A 15,459-nucleotide genomic window follows, 5' to 3' on the forward strand; every position below is an offset into this window, starting at 1 on the left:
AATTATGTGATATGCATTATTGACACCAGGTCTACACACACATCTGCCAGCTGCACAGAGACGTGCAAACACACATTTCCAACAGTACTGAAACTCAAACAATCGAAGCAAACATAACTCCTCAGTCATAAAACAATTTGACACTTTAGAGCAAAAACAGTCATCAGGCTAAACAAGAAATGTATGGAAAACCATAAGTAATATGGGGATTCACTTGTGTTGCCTTGGGGTTGACTGTGTAATACAATTGGATGTAAAAAGGGTAGCTTGTGTTAATTATGGTGCATTTCCACTGCAGGGCCTCACTCGGCTTAGTACGGTATAGTTAGGCCTTGTTAGGACTGGCTCACTTTATGCTGCGTTTCCATTACAGTTTAGTAGCTGGGGCAGTAACTATAGTAACGCAGTGTAGGCGGAGCCGTGACGTCATCGTCAATGCGAACCACAGAAAAACAACACAGCCGTTAGCTCTTAGCACTCAGAGCTCACAGCTCTTCATATCTGTTCAGAAACTAGACAAAAGTTAAACAAGTACAAACCACAGACTGCCTGTGTCATGGCGAATACAGTCGCTGGTTTATTTATGTCTGTATAGGCCGTTGTTGTGAGTGTGGACGGTCGGAGCATATAGCCTACTGCGTTAGCTTAGCCGATCTCCATTTAGAAAACACGCATTTTAAAAGGTTTTTCGCCTGCCGTCTGCCGCATTAATTCATGGTTTTTAATAACCGGTATCAGTATGTTGTTACTTCGGCATCATTTTGAAACGTGTGTTACAATTAAATCACGGTCAAATATGTTCATTTTATTGTAGTTGTAGCCCCCTTGCCAGCGATTCTCTCTCTAGTTTAGCATACTCAGACCGACTCAGCCTGGTTGTTGGCCCGCTAAGAACCTTGATTTTATGGGGCCAGAAAAACTGTGAAATAGTACCCGCTAGCTGGAACAACGCCAAGTGGAAACGCAACCAAAAACGGGCCATGCACCGCACGGCACGCTTAAACCGCGCTCCGTGCTGTAGTGGACATACGCCATTTGGGGCAACAGTTTGACATAGTGTATGCTTTACCTATTCTAAAGTCCATATCTGTAGTATAAAGAAAAGTAATAGTAAATTAATAGAATAAACTAATTAGTTTAGTATTTATTCAGTGTCCTGGTCATATATCTCTCAGACTGTTCAATCGGAAACAATTACTGTGACAGCTTCATATGGACTTCTCCCACTATTAAAGAAACACTCAATTAGTTCAGCTTCATACATTTCTCAATAAATACGAGCATGTCAGCACTAAATAGCCCTGCTCAGATATGACAGGAGCTAGACAAAGCTAAAATAACGTTGAGAAAACCGTACACTGTTATTGTGAGATAAAAAGTGGCATTGAGCATCAGAGGGTGATGCATGTGAACACCCATTAGAAAGCGTTTAAAAACAGGTTTAGACTGATAACAAGCCATTAAAGCCACTAGCAGAAAATAAACCACCAAAACACAAATGGACTAATGCATTCAATTATCATAAATGAGGAGTGCTGCGTATTTATATATGCTTGCCAAACAAACTCAGCCACACATTGAAAATACACACACACCCAGAATACTTAGAGTAGCACCCAGGCATGGATACAACAACTAAAAAGGGTTGCTGTCCACAACAATGTGTCACTTCATTGATTCCCCCTTAAAGGCACTATAGTGCACCTCTGGGAAAACTACAAGAGGTCGTAATTGAAGTTGGCTGGATCTTACCACTCGTTGGTCATTCCCTCAATGTCTGAGCCGCCTATCAGTGAAAATGAGAGACTTCGACCCTCTTCACTAAATTCACCCATCCCTGCTCCACAAGCTCAATGGCCACATAACAAAGAGCTAATAGTTTTGGGTCATTCTCATCTCTCTTTCTACAAATATCCCCATGCCTGCACTTCGGTGAATTCCCCTAACCAATGGAGAATGAATTGTGTGTGTTCAGCAGGGGTGCTGTTAGGAATTTACAACACTTAGGGTTCAACTCCAGTTTCGGTGCAGGGCATATATCTCCTAAGAGAATCCTATTTCCATTCAAACACTGGCAGTATGGCTCCACAAACGCAGGTATAAATGAAGCAGAACTATGTGACCATCAGTCTGCGCTTAGCTGCAATATATTAAAAAGAAGGGGGGAAACGTGTTAAATCCAAATGCCAAACGCTAGTCCTGAGGGGAGTTAAAGTGACAGGATTGTTCTAATAACTAACTTATTAAAGACACAAGAGACATTATTTAAAAATATATTGACTTTTGCAAAGTATTCAAAGTATAGCACTTGTCAAGCTTAAGCTTTTCAAGGCATTTCACCATAAAGCTCTGAGCAAAGTCAAACACCTGTAATGGTCCATCTGGCCTGTAATGGTAGTCAGCTCACAGATGGCTCCTTTAAGATGTCTTTACATATTTGGATAGAAATAAACATGCTTACAGCCTGGACTAAAATAAGTAGTATTTAGTATTTAGTATCTATAACTAATACCAACATGTAGGCATTATTTGGGATGTGGATGCTTAGATTGACAGGTTTGTGCCATCTCATGTTGCTACTTGCTAGCTGTCTGCTCTGCTAATGATGCCCATTTTTGTTGATAAGCTGCGAGTAAGATGGTGGTGCCACTGCCAAAATGGCAACAGAAAGGGCCTCCCACTAAGCTTCCCAGCAGCTCTTCAGACACCTGTGGGTTTCTAAATTGACTTTCTCCTAAGATTAATTCATTGATATTGTATATGAAAAAAGGTCAAATGTCCATGTGTAATGTAAAAGGGGTCCAAACTAATGTCTCTCTCCAAGCACTTGTAAAGATTGAAAAAGTGTAACAAGGGTTGAAAGAACCTGAAAGCTGCGAAGCCAGGTGGAATTAAATAACTACAAAAAACACTAAAATAACATAAATTGTGCCGACAATTATGCTTCAAGTTGTATGTAATGTATACTGTAACACATTCTACTTCTCATATTAAGCATGACAGTGGTTGACAGCACCCTCACCAAGAAATAGACGAATGCACAACAACTGTCGACAGCTGAGCTGCACACTGTTGTGTAGCTCAACACACAAGCATGCCAGATTTAAAGCAGGATCGTGTAAAATAAGCACTAAATCTAATTGCCCCACCCCCTTGGGGAGTAAGCACATTCTGAAAGTAAAATTTGACAATTTTGACAATTATCCCCTTTACACATTCTTGAAAGGGATAATGACATCCACCTGAATTCACCTCATTAGACTTATCTGTGCAAAGAGTGCAGTGAATATGAATATGTTGTGCAGTCGGGGTGTAATTCCTGAGCCTTGAAAGAAAAACCATAGCAATGGAACTGCTTGTAGTATGCACACCTGTGCTTCTCTTTCAGACACAGGGTCACAGCAGACACGGCAGTCTGCAGTATTAACATTAAGGATGTGTCACTCAGATGCATTATTTTCCTAGAGATAAAAAACTTCTTGAGCTTAAAGAAGCATGCTGTTTTGTCATTGTGCTCTCCTGGGTATTTGGGCGTATCCCACTTGTCTCTGAGCTGTCCTATGGTCTACACCAGTGGTTCCCAACCTTTTTCCCCCAAGAGCCCCCCCAAATGACTCCTGTTGGAAGTTGCGCACCCCCCACACACACACACACGGGGAGGGGGCAACAGCGGTAATTAAAGTTTCAAAGTCTCAAAATGCTACAACTACTGTCACAAACTGGATGAATGTGATGTATTTTGTTAAAGGAGGATGAAAGCGTAATTAAGGAGCACTATTGGAGTGACTTTGATGGTTATTGGACTCAGGGTTAATTCATTTGGATTACCACTGTATGAAGAAAGTACGGCGCAAGTGGAAACAATTCACAAAGGGATGAAACTGTTTAAAACACATGCTCAAAGTAAGCCGGATTTTGCCGATGTGTTTATGTGGATTCAAAAATCGTAAATAATCTACAATATGGAATGCAACTGTGACAAATAATCCAACTGAAACCGGCATGGACAATGACTATGTTTTAAAAATGTGCTTATCCAGACAAGCCCGGTTTGGACACTTAACGTGCAGAAGAAACATTTATATTAAAGAAAAAATTATACATTTCTGTCTTTTTATGCCTAAAATAGCTACTAACTTGAATTTTTATTGAAATGAATTAATCAATTATTTTTTATATTTTATTGTAATGTAGAGACAAGGCTTTTAGTGAAAATCATGTATTGCATTGCAATTATATGTGTAAAAAAAATTAAAAAAAATCTAAATATGATATTTGGCCTCAAATCATCTGAGGCCTGGCGCCCCCCCTGCGATCTTTGGTGCCCCCCAGGTTGGGAACCACTGGTTTACACTACAGTCAATCAAACTACAGCAAGAGGCCGGCACCTTAATGCCCTTGAGTCATGACACTGTGAACATGGATAAGATCCATAGTCTTTTTCAGAGGACAGAGGACAGGGAAAGACAGGAACAGAGTGAAAGAGTAGCGAAGGGCCATAAATAGAAACCAGCCTGTCCTCCTACAAAAAACGACCATATAGGTCGATTGTTCAGCAGCTAAATACGACCCAGAGTCACGTTTTAAAGTGTAGCACCTCTAGTGGTCGTGTAAGAAACAACATGCTCCTGTCGATTGCAAAGGCTCCGGAGGGTCGTTTATTCACAAATAACCCTCTCTGGAAAATCCTAAATTGTGGAATAGTTTGGCCATTAAAATGCTTTTTTATTAGATTTCTAGAGAGAAGTGTATATTGTAGTTTTATAATCTACGTCCAGTGGATGTGTAGGATCTACAGTTTGATAGATATACGAAGATGATTTGAGGTCTCACCAGGAGAACGTGTACTGTATATGGGGCTGCTTCCATGTAAAGTTAGCGTGGGTGAAAACAGTATTTCCGGTCTCGAAGTTTTCATAATAAAACCGGAAGTATTCCCCACACTGTCAAATGATTACACAGTGATATCTCCATTACTCATCCACTAAAAAACATCAGTTTATCCTTGTTAATTACACAATATTTATTGGTTTAAATTGTGTACAATGCTTTTGTGTTTTTAACCTTCGATTCGGAGAAAAAAATAGTTTTTTCGGAGTTTAGACACTACAGAGTTTCCGAAGACACTACACTACCCAGAATCCCCAGCTATCGTTTGGGACTACAATATCCGCCTTGCTTTACAAACCCCGTGATTAGCCCTCAAGCTCTGTGATTGGATGTTGGAGTGGCAGTGCGACAAGGTTACGCTGAGTGTCAAACAGCTCTTTGAAATGGAATGGAACCACGCCAGACTATCCAAAACTGGACTTGGACGGGTCCAGCCCAGCCCTCCCCCCCCCAGAATTACACATGCTGGCTATTGTGTGTTTCGCAACATGTTCTATGGCACGTCTCTACTGGGAATTGTAGTTTTAAAAGACGTTTTCATATTTCCCACAATTAGAAGTTGCCAGTATTAAACTGTATACATCCCTGGAGGTTTAGGGGATACGAAACACATTGGTGTTATCAAATGTAAAACATATAATTAATACATGGGTGAAAATTGCTTGTGTCCATAATGGGCAGCATTAATATACCCACATGACAGCTAAGGTCAGAAGAGCTTTATTTAACAGCTGGTCTTATGTCTGTGACCCCTCCTGTTGTTAATTGATAAGCCTGAAACATGCACTTGTCAAGGTTCAGATGCACATTTAGCAAATATGGTAGTAGCCATCGATCATCTTAAGATAAGATACTTTTTTGATCCCAAGTTGAGAAATGTTTTTGTTACAGCAGCATAGTGTTGTCACGATACCAACATTTTGGTTTCGATACCGATACCAAGTCAAGAATTGCGATTCCGATTCTTTTTCGATACTTTTCTTAAAAAAAGGGAAACACGGAATATCGGCTTTAAAATTAGGAATAACAGATGATTTTAGCAGTCAGAACAACTAAAGCAGCAGTGTTACTAAGAACAGAAATGCCAAAGAGTCACATCTAATATAAATATATATAAAAGCATTTATTTTAATTGTGTAGCAGTGAGTTTAACATTTTGGCAGCACTGTTGAGCATTTTGAAAACGTATTTTCATGCCTCTGTGCAAGGCTTAGTCTTTCTATCTTTATAGCCACTGGTGTAAAGTAACTAAGTTCATAAACTCAAGTACTACTTGGGTACAATTTTGAGATACTTGTACTTTATTTAAGTATTTCAATGTTTCTTTTGCTACTTTGTTCTTCTAATCCACTACAGTTCAGAGGTACATGGTGTACTTTTACTCCACTACATGTATTAATCCCTTTAGTTACTTCACAGATGTGGATGAATGATGTGAAATATAATCAAGTGTTAAATCAGACTTTAGTTCCACCTGGAGTAAATCCACAAGATTCAAACTAGCTGCACCTTCACCAGCTTTGAGAACACTTTCATGATCAATCATTATAAAACACATCATATATATTATTCTGAAATGGACCAATCTGCACAATGACTACTTTTACTGTCGCTACTTTAATACTTTTACTTGAGGAATATTTTGAATGCAGTACTTTTACTGTAACAGAGTATTCTACACTCTGGTGCTTCTAGTACAAGACCTGAGTACTTCTACTTTTACTGTCGCTACTTTAACTATATTTTGATGATAATACTTTTGTACTTTTATTTGGGAAAATTTTTATTGCAGGATTGTTCCTACATTCTGGTACTTCTACTTTAACTCAAGTACAAGACCCGGGTACTTCTACTTTTACTCAAGTACAAGATATATACTTATACCACCTCCGTTTATAGCCTATGAAAAAAACTAATAGAAAACGAAGGCTAAAGCTAACGTTAGCAGATAGTGATGCTAGTTTGCTAGTTAAGTTTGGTCAACGATAATATTGCGACAGAAACACTTTTCAGTGCACATCACGCTCTGCCGCTCCGACAGGGAGCTATGCTCTGAACACCTGAACGGCCCGTTCACAGACTTCTGGCGTCTTTTTTGTCAACAAGCCGAGGCGCAGCGGCAGTTGCACTCCCACTTGCAGCCATGCTTCTCGTTTTCTCACATGCTCTGGCAGCTAGCGCGTGGCCGCGTGCACGAGAGAGGGGAGGGACTGAGAACGTGCTTGAGAGCAGCGGGACTGCAGGCACGGCTGCAGTGCAGGGAGTGGAAGCAGAGCGCTGAACACACACGGCTCTTATTAAAACGGCGCTTTTTCACGGGGGTACTTTCCCCGTCATTCTTAAAGTACCGATACTAATGAAACGGAGGAATCGTACCGTTTTTAACGGCAGGGTATCGCGGTACCTTTCAAGTATCGGTACACCGTGCAACACTACAGCAGCATGTACTACTTTGTTCTACTCCACTACAATTCAGAGGTTAACCTGGTATTTTTACTCTACTACATTTATTTTTGTTACTTTGCAGATTCTGATTAATGATGTGAAATACACCTGAGTACAATTCAGCCTTATCAGTTTGTCTGTTTTGCACATCCTCCTGTTAATATCTTTGGACGTCCTGCACTAAACTGTTTTATTGTAGAGATCACTACAGTATCTTCTTGATATTTTCTATTCTATATTTCTATCATTGACCCCTATTTTGTATGTAGGCTACTCTTAATATTTAAATGTTTTCATCAAATATAACTTATTCAACAACTGAATTCAATAACGTGCTTTAACCACTAGGAGGTGCGGTTTAAAAAAACAGTGGTCTAGTTAATAAAACATAATAATATCAAACCTAATATGACTATTCACGTTATTGTGAAATTAAAACAGAACGGTAAAGGAAAATACAGTTTCAGTCTCTCGATGTGAAGCTTATGCATTGTACCATGAACTTGTATAGACCTGTAACTGTAAGGATTTGCAGTACTCCCTCCTTCTGCTTCCCTTTTTGTTTGTTGTCTGTTGTCTGTCTGTCTGTGTTTGCCTCCCGGGCTGGGCGTGGCTGACCTACTTCTGGTTCCCGCCAATTCATCTCCGCAGCTGCTTCTCATTCATCCTGATCATCTACTCATCCACACCTGCTTATTAACCCGGTCTCCTCATCCAGTCTTCACCAGTTTGTCGTCAAGATTACACTGGTAAACGTATTGCTTTCTAGCTTAGCCTGACACAACTCTGGAATCAGTTTTTGTCTTACCTGTTTGCCTCTCTATTCAGAACCCATCATCACCTCCTCCGCTAGCCACGTTCAGCCACTTCCTCGTCGGATTCATCCGCTCTCCACGCTACCAGCTCCAGCCTGCTCGCTCCCCTCGGCTCTGAAACCCCTGCTCGCCACACTCCTGTCTGGTAGGACAAACACTAACTCCTACTCCAACCTACTCGCTCTCGGGAGCGTACAGACTCAGGCTCAAGCCACCTCTCATCTGCCTGGCGATATCCCCAGCTCACTCCGGAGCCTCGGCTGAGGATCTCCATTCCCTCGCTTTTTTATCCCCTTTCCTGGACTATATTAACACAGTTAGTATCCCCTGTCACGATTAGAAATAAAACCTTTTGCTGCAAACTCCTGTTTCTCTGTCTGTGTTTGTATTGTGGGTTTAGTCCTGAAAAGCGATCACGGAGCTTAACAGAACGAACTGGTCATAAAATGAACCCCACAAACACCGGACCGGACTCCTCCACTGTCCAGCACGGCCTTTCTCATCATGGCAATCTTTTGGGTCAACATGAACAGTTAATCCGTGCATTGGTGGACAGTAACCAATCCATGGCTCTGCACATCTCTAACCTGGCTGCTCAGATCTCCAACCTGACGACAGCAGCTATAACTCCTGCCACCTCTAATCCCCCTCCAGTACCTACTCCATGCCGGGATTTCTCCATCACCGACCCTGAACCGTTTCATGGTGAGGTGGAAAAATGCAGGGGATTTATCTTTCAGTGCAGCAAAGTGTTTCGCCAGCGTCCCCAGTCTTTTTCTTCTGATGTTACCAAGATAAACTATGTGTTGAGTTAGCTTCGTGGTAAAGCCTTAATCTGGGCTGAGGCACTAAATTCATCAGTGTACGAGTTTCGTACACTGGTGGCAGAAGCCCGATGGGACGAGGCGGCTCTAAGGGCAGTGTTCGTTAAAGGATTAAAGGAGCAACTGAAGGACGAGCTGGCTGCTCGAGAGGTGCCAGCAGACCTTCAATCCCTGATTGATTTGGTTTCTCGTCTCGACAGCCGGCTAAGGGAACGTCGTGCGGAGCGAGGACAGCGTCCACCAAATGCCTTTTCCAGTAAGCCGAGCTATCCTCCCAGAAGTGCTCCCTTTGATTCCAAACCATCTGCATTGTCCTCGCCATCTCACGTGCCCACCTTGGATAAGGAGGAAGCGATGCAGGTGGGAGGTGCAGGATTATCACCTGAGGAACGCCTTCGCCGCATGAGGGCAGGAGAGTGCCTGTATTGTGGCAAACTGGGGCATCTCCTTGCCGGTTGCCCTGTCCGCCCAAACGCAGGTGCTCGTCGGTGAATTTGGGGGTCCTGACGAGTACACTTCCTACCTCAATTATTGCCCCTACTTTGTGCCGTTTCCTCATACCTGCCAGACTCTGTTCCAACTTTCAGACCTTGCCCCTTTCCGCCCTCATAGACTCTGGTGCTGAGGACAGTTTTGTGGACCTGGAGCTTGCCAACCAGCTGGGAATTAAATTGGAATCCTTATCCGACCCCATGACTGCTTATGCCTTAAATGGCCAACGCATCTCTAGGGTAACCCAGCAGACCTTACCTGTAACTCTGTTTATTTCGGGGAATCACAGAGAACAGATCCAACTCAAGGTTATTTCCGCTCCATCTACCCCGTTGGTTCTTGGTTACCCTTGGCTTCGCGCTCACAACCCTCATATTGATTGGGCTGGAGGAAGGATAATTGCTTGGAATCAGAAGTGTCACCTTAACTGTTTGCAATCAGCTGTACCTCCATTTCCTGCTAAGCCAGTGTCTGCTCCTTGTGACTCTTCTGATGTGGATTTATCTGGCGTACCTGAGGTTTACCACAAGCTGGGGGAAGTTTTCTGCAAGGATAAGGCTCTTTCTCTCCCTCCTCACCGTCCATATGACTGCCCCGTCGATTTGCTTCCTGAAGCGCAGTTACCAAAAAGCAAGCTCTATAATCTGTCCCGGCCTGAGAGAGAGGCCATGGAGAAATATATCGGTGATTCTCTGGCTTCTGGAATAATCCGTCCTTCTTCCTCCCCTCTGGGTGCGGGGTTTTTCTTCGTGGACAAGAAGGATAAATCACTACGTCCCTGTATTGACTTCCGTGGATTGAATAACATCACTGTGAAGAACAAGTACCCACTTCCCCTGATTAACTCTGCTTTTGAGCCTCTCCAAGGTGCCACCATCTTCTCAAAGCTGGATCTCAGAAACGCTTACCACTTGGTTCGGATCCGCCAAGGTGATGAATGGAAGACCGCCTTTAACACTCCCCTTGGCCACTTTGAGTACCTCGTCATGCCCTTCGGACTCTCAAATGCCCCAGCAGTTTTTCAGTCCCTGGTGAATGATGTTTTGCAGGATTTCCTCAACCGGTTTGTTTTTGTTTACATCGACGATATCTTGATCTTTTCCAAGAGCCTGGAGGAACACCAGAATCACGTCAGCCAGGTTCTACAGAGACTGCTAGAGAACAAGCTGTACGTCAAGGCTGAGAAGTGTGAGTTTAACGAACGTGTCAGCTTCCTTGGATTTATCATCAGACAAGGCAGGCTGGAGGCGGATCCTGGAAAGATTCTTGCTGTCTCCGAGTGGCCAGTCCCCACGACGCGGAAGGAATTGCAGAGGTTCCTGGGTTTCGCCAATTTTTATCGCCGGTTCATTAAAGACTTCAGCAGGATTGCAGCTCCACTCTCCAGTCTCACTTCCATCAAGGTCAGGTTCTCCTGGACCTCTGAGGCTAACGAGGCCTTTCTCAGACTCAAGTCTCTGTTCACTTCTGCCCCCATCCTCATCCAGCCGGACTCCAGCAAACAATTTGTTGTTGAGGTTGACGCATCAGACATCGGAGTCAGCGCTGTCCTGTCTCAGACAGCAGGGCCAAACAACAGGCTTCACCCGTGTGCTTTTTTCTCTCGCCATCTCTCCCCTGCGGAGAGAAACTATGATGTGGGCAACAAGGAACTGCTGGCAGTAAAGATGGCTTTGGAGGAGTGGAGACACTGGCTCGAGGGCAGCGAGCAGCCATTTCTGGTTTGGACGGACCATACAAATTTGGAATACATCCAGTCAGCCAAGCGGCTGAACTCCCGACAAGCTAGGTGGGCTCTCTTCTTCTGCCGCTTCAACTTCTCCCTCACCTATCGCCCTTGTTCCAAAAATACCAAGCCCGATGCTCTGTCCAGTTCGTTCTCGTCTGTGAGTCCAGTAACCTCTGTTGACTCAATACTCCCCCTGAGTTGTGTTGTGGGAGCCATCACATGGGAGATTAGTAATTCCATTCAAGAGGCCCTTTTGGAACAACCCGACCCAGGAAGCGGTCCGCCTAACCGTCAGTTTGTTCCCGACTCTGTTCGTTCCCAAGACCTGCAGTGGGTCCACAGTTCCCGTTTCTCGAATCATCCCGGTGCCAATCGAACACTTTCTCTCCTCCGAAGACACTTCTGGTGGCCTACAGTCGACAGAGACACAAGGGAGTTTGTGTCAGCTTGCACAACCTGTGGTAGGAACAAGGCCTTCCATCAGAAACCCGCTGGGCTGCTCCAACCCCTTCCAATCCCTAGTCGACCCTGGTCACATATAGCCCTGGACTTTGTCACCGGTCTGCCTCCCTCTCAAGGGAACACAACCATTCTAACAGTTGTCGATCATTTCTCTAAGTGTGCACACTTTGTTGCTCTACCCAAGCTCCCTTCAGCCCTGGAGACCTCCAAACATCTAACCCAGCATGTTTTCCGTCTACACAGTATCCCAGCTGACATTGTCTCCGACCGTGGTCCACAATTCACATCTCAGGTTTGGAAGGCTTTTTGTCAGTCTCTTGGAGCTTCAGTTAGTCTAACATCTGGCTTTCATCCCCAGTCCAACGGCCAAACTGAGAGGGCAAATCAGGACCTGGAGTCTGCTCTCTGCTGTGTGGCCAACAGTAATCAGAGGACCTGGAGCTCCCATCTACCGTGGGTGGAATACTCACATAATTCCCTCACCTCATCTGCCACGGGACTCTCACCCTTTGAAGCCTCTCTGGGATACCAGCCACCGCTGTTCCCCGAAGAGGAGAGTGAGTTGGCTGTTCCTTCTGTCCAGCAACATGTCCAACGTTGCCGTAAGATCTGGAGGGACACCCGCTTGGCTCTCCTCCAAACTTCCGCCAAGAGTCAACAGTCGGCCAACCGCCGTCGACATGTTGCTCCCCCTTACGCCCTTGGACAATCGGTGTGGTTGTCCTCCAAGAACTTCCCCCTCCTCACCGAGTCCAAGAAACTGTCCCCTCGGTTTATTGGTCCCTTCCCCATTGTGCGACTCATCAATCCCTCTGCTGTCCATTTAAGGCTCCCCAGAAATATGAGAATCCATCCCACTTTCCATGTCTCTCAAATCAAGCCAGCTCTCACCAGCGACCTGTGCCCTCCGGCCGTTCCCCCTCCTCCCCCCCGTGTCATCGATAACCATCCAGCCTACTCCGTGCGGCGTCTCCTGGATGTTAGACGCCGGGGTAGGGGTCTACAATACTTGGTGGACTGGGAGGGCTACAACTTGGAGGAACATGGTTGGGTTCCTCGTTCTCGAATCATGGACCCAGTCATGGTCAGGGAATTCCACAGGGCCCATCCTGACAGGCCTGGTGGTCGCCAGGAGGCTCCCGTTGAGGGGGGGGGGGGGTACTGTAAGGATTTGCAGTACTCCCTCCTTCTGCTTCCCTTTTTGTTTGTTGTCTGTTGTCTGTCTGTCTGTGTTTGTCTCCCGGGCTGGGCGTGGCTGACCTACTTCTGGTTCCTGCCAATTCATCTCTGCAGCTGCTTCTCATTCATCCTGATCATCTACTCATCCACATCTGCTTATTAACCCGGTCTCCTCATCCAGTCTTCACCAGTTCGTCGTCAAGATTACACTGGTAAACGTATTGCTTTCTAGCTTAGCCTGACACAACTCTGGAATCAGTTTTTGTCTTACCTGTTTGTCTCTCTATTCAGAACCCATCATCACCTCCTCCGCTAGCCACGTCCAGCCACTTCCTCGTCGGATTCATCCGCTCTCCACGCTACCAGCTCCAGCCTGCTCGCTCCCCTCGGCTCTGAAACCCCTGCTCGCCACACTCCTGTCTGGTAGGACAAACACTAACTCCTACTCCAACCTACTCGCTCTCGGGAGCGTACAGACTCAGGCTCAAGCCACCTCTCATCTGCCTGGCGATATCCCCAGCTCACTCCGGAGCCTCGGCTGAGGATCTCCATTCCCTCGCTTTTTTATCCCCTTTCCTGGACTATATTAACACAGTTAGTATCCCCTGTCACGATTAGAAATAAAACCTTTTGCTGCAAACTCCTGTTTCTCTGTCCATGTTTGTATTGTGGGTTCAGTCCTGAAAAGCGATCACGGAGCTTAACAGTAACAGTCAACTGCATGAGGAGTTGGAAAGGTATAGTTCAGAAAATCAGTAAATACAGACTACTAATTGGATTAAATATAAAAGTCAGCCGAATTAGTGTTGATACTGCAAGGAGACGTATTGTGTGAAAATAAATGGAAGATGTTGTTTAATTGTTGATATATTTATGGTCCAAGTCACGTATTCAGTTTTGGCGGCATCTCTTCCAGTTTGTCAAAAGGTCTTCTGATCAGGGCTCTATAAATAAATATCTACGGCAGATATGTAATATTTAATGCAGCCGAACCGTGTATCACAATGCCGTTATGTGATGACTTTCAAAGAGAAAAGCAAGAACACTCGGAATAAAGTATTATTATTTTTTTTTTAAATGTTTTCCGATTTCATATCACATAAACACCATATCCCGACGTGCATTGCGGCGTGATTTTAGCCTATCAAAACCTCTGAAAAAAGAAATGTGTCTCTCAGAATCGAAAGAGAAAAACCTATGGGGAAAACACAAAAGCATTGTACACAATTTAAACCAATTAATGTCGTATAATTAACTAGGATAAACTGATGTTTTTTTAGTGGATGAGTAGTGCAGATATCACTGTTAAATCATTTGATCATTGGTTTTATTATGAAAACGTTGAGACCGGAAATACTGTTTTCAACCCGTAACTTTACATGGAAGCTGCCGCATATACACGTTCTCCTGACGAAACCTCAAATCATCTTCGTAATATCTATCAAACTATAGATCCTACATATCGACTGGACATGAATTCTAAAAGTACAATATATACTTCTCGCTAGAAATCTAATCATAAAGCGTTTTAATGGCCAAACTATCCTACAATTTAGGATTTTACAGAGAGGGTTATTTGTGAATAAACAACCCTCTGTAACGTTTGCATTCAACGTGAGCACTAGAGGCCGACAACTTTAAAACGTAATTATAGGTCGTATTAAGCGCTTGAACAAACGACATATTTGGTCGTAATAAGGGCTTGAACAATCGACCCATTTGGTCGTATGAGTTGGAGGACTTGTTGATAGAAAGTCTGTTTGGAGTCATTCAATCCCTTTTCAAACTAAAAAGAATATCACTGTCTTCCCTTTTAAACAAGATGATCACAAGTTGTAAAATCTCACGAATAGAATATAGAGCCAGAATATTTGAAGTTATTCTTTCCTTAAATGTATGACATAAATATAATGTCCATAATAAATGTAACTGTGCTTTACACTGATTTTCCCATAACCTCTTTGACAGATAGGATATTGTCCTCTTCCATAAATAATTGTTAATCAATAGCATGCAATTGTTAGTGCCATTCAGGAACCTCATTCTCTATGGTCACATTACATTTGTGTTTGTGGTGCGGAACTAACTGCACATATTAATGGAAGTAATACAATTATTCGCCACTCAAATTAAATTAGTGTCACAAAGAGTCAAGGTGGTATGTTGGCCTATGTTGCAGCCAGTGGCGGCCGGCCCATAGGGGCGCTAGGGGCACCGCCCACCCTCTTCCCACATGTTTGATTGTTATTACAAATTAAAAATAAATAAAAATATATATTTTTATTTTTAATGAAGAAGGTACATATTATATAATTGGTATCAGTAAAATGTATAATCTACAATAACATCTCGTTTAAAATTGTTTAACGATATCTAAAGTTACTGATAAGTCACATGTTTCCTGCCTGGCCGCAGCGTGTATCATTACCCTCTCTCGTCCGGGCGGTAGAAAGGAGCCCTCAGCCAGAGCAGCAGCAGCCAACAAGCTGACTGTTGCTATCTGTATACTATGCCGCCGAAACATAATTTCAGCCAATCAGCGTCGTCAGATCTGATGCTCAAAGGGCACCGTGTCAGCGCCCTGGCCTGTGTGTCTGTGAGTTGTTTGGACTCGTATCCAAGG

The 15,459-nt window shown here is 43.8% G+C and overlaps 1 protein-coding gene across 1 annotated transcript in view; it reads right to left on the reverse strand.

Moving 5' to 3' along the window:
- LOC117459590 (neurexin-1a-like) overlaps nt 1-15,459 on the reverse strand; it is a 303,237-nt gene that overhangs the window by 166,472 nt on the left and 121,306 nt on the right. The gene's annotated exons all lie outside the window — the stretch shown is intronic.

Source organism: Pseudochaenichthys georgianus, chromosome 15 (genome assembly GCF_902827115.2).
Source record: "Pseudochaenichthys georgianus chromosome 15, fPseGeo1.2, whole genome shotgun sequence".
NCBI lineage: Eukaryota > Metazoa > Chordata > Actinopteri > Perciformes > Channichthyidae > Pseudochaenichthys > Pseudochaenichthys georgianus.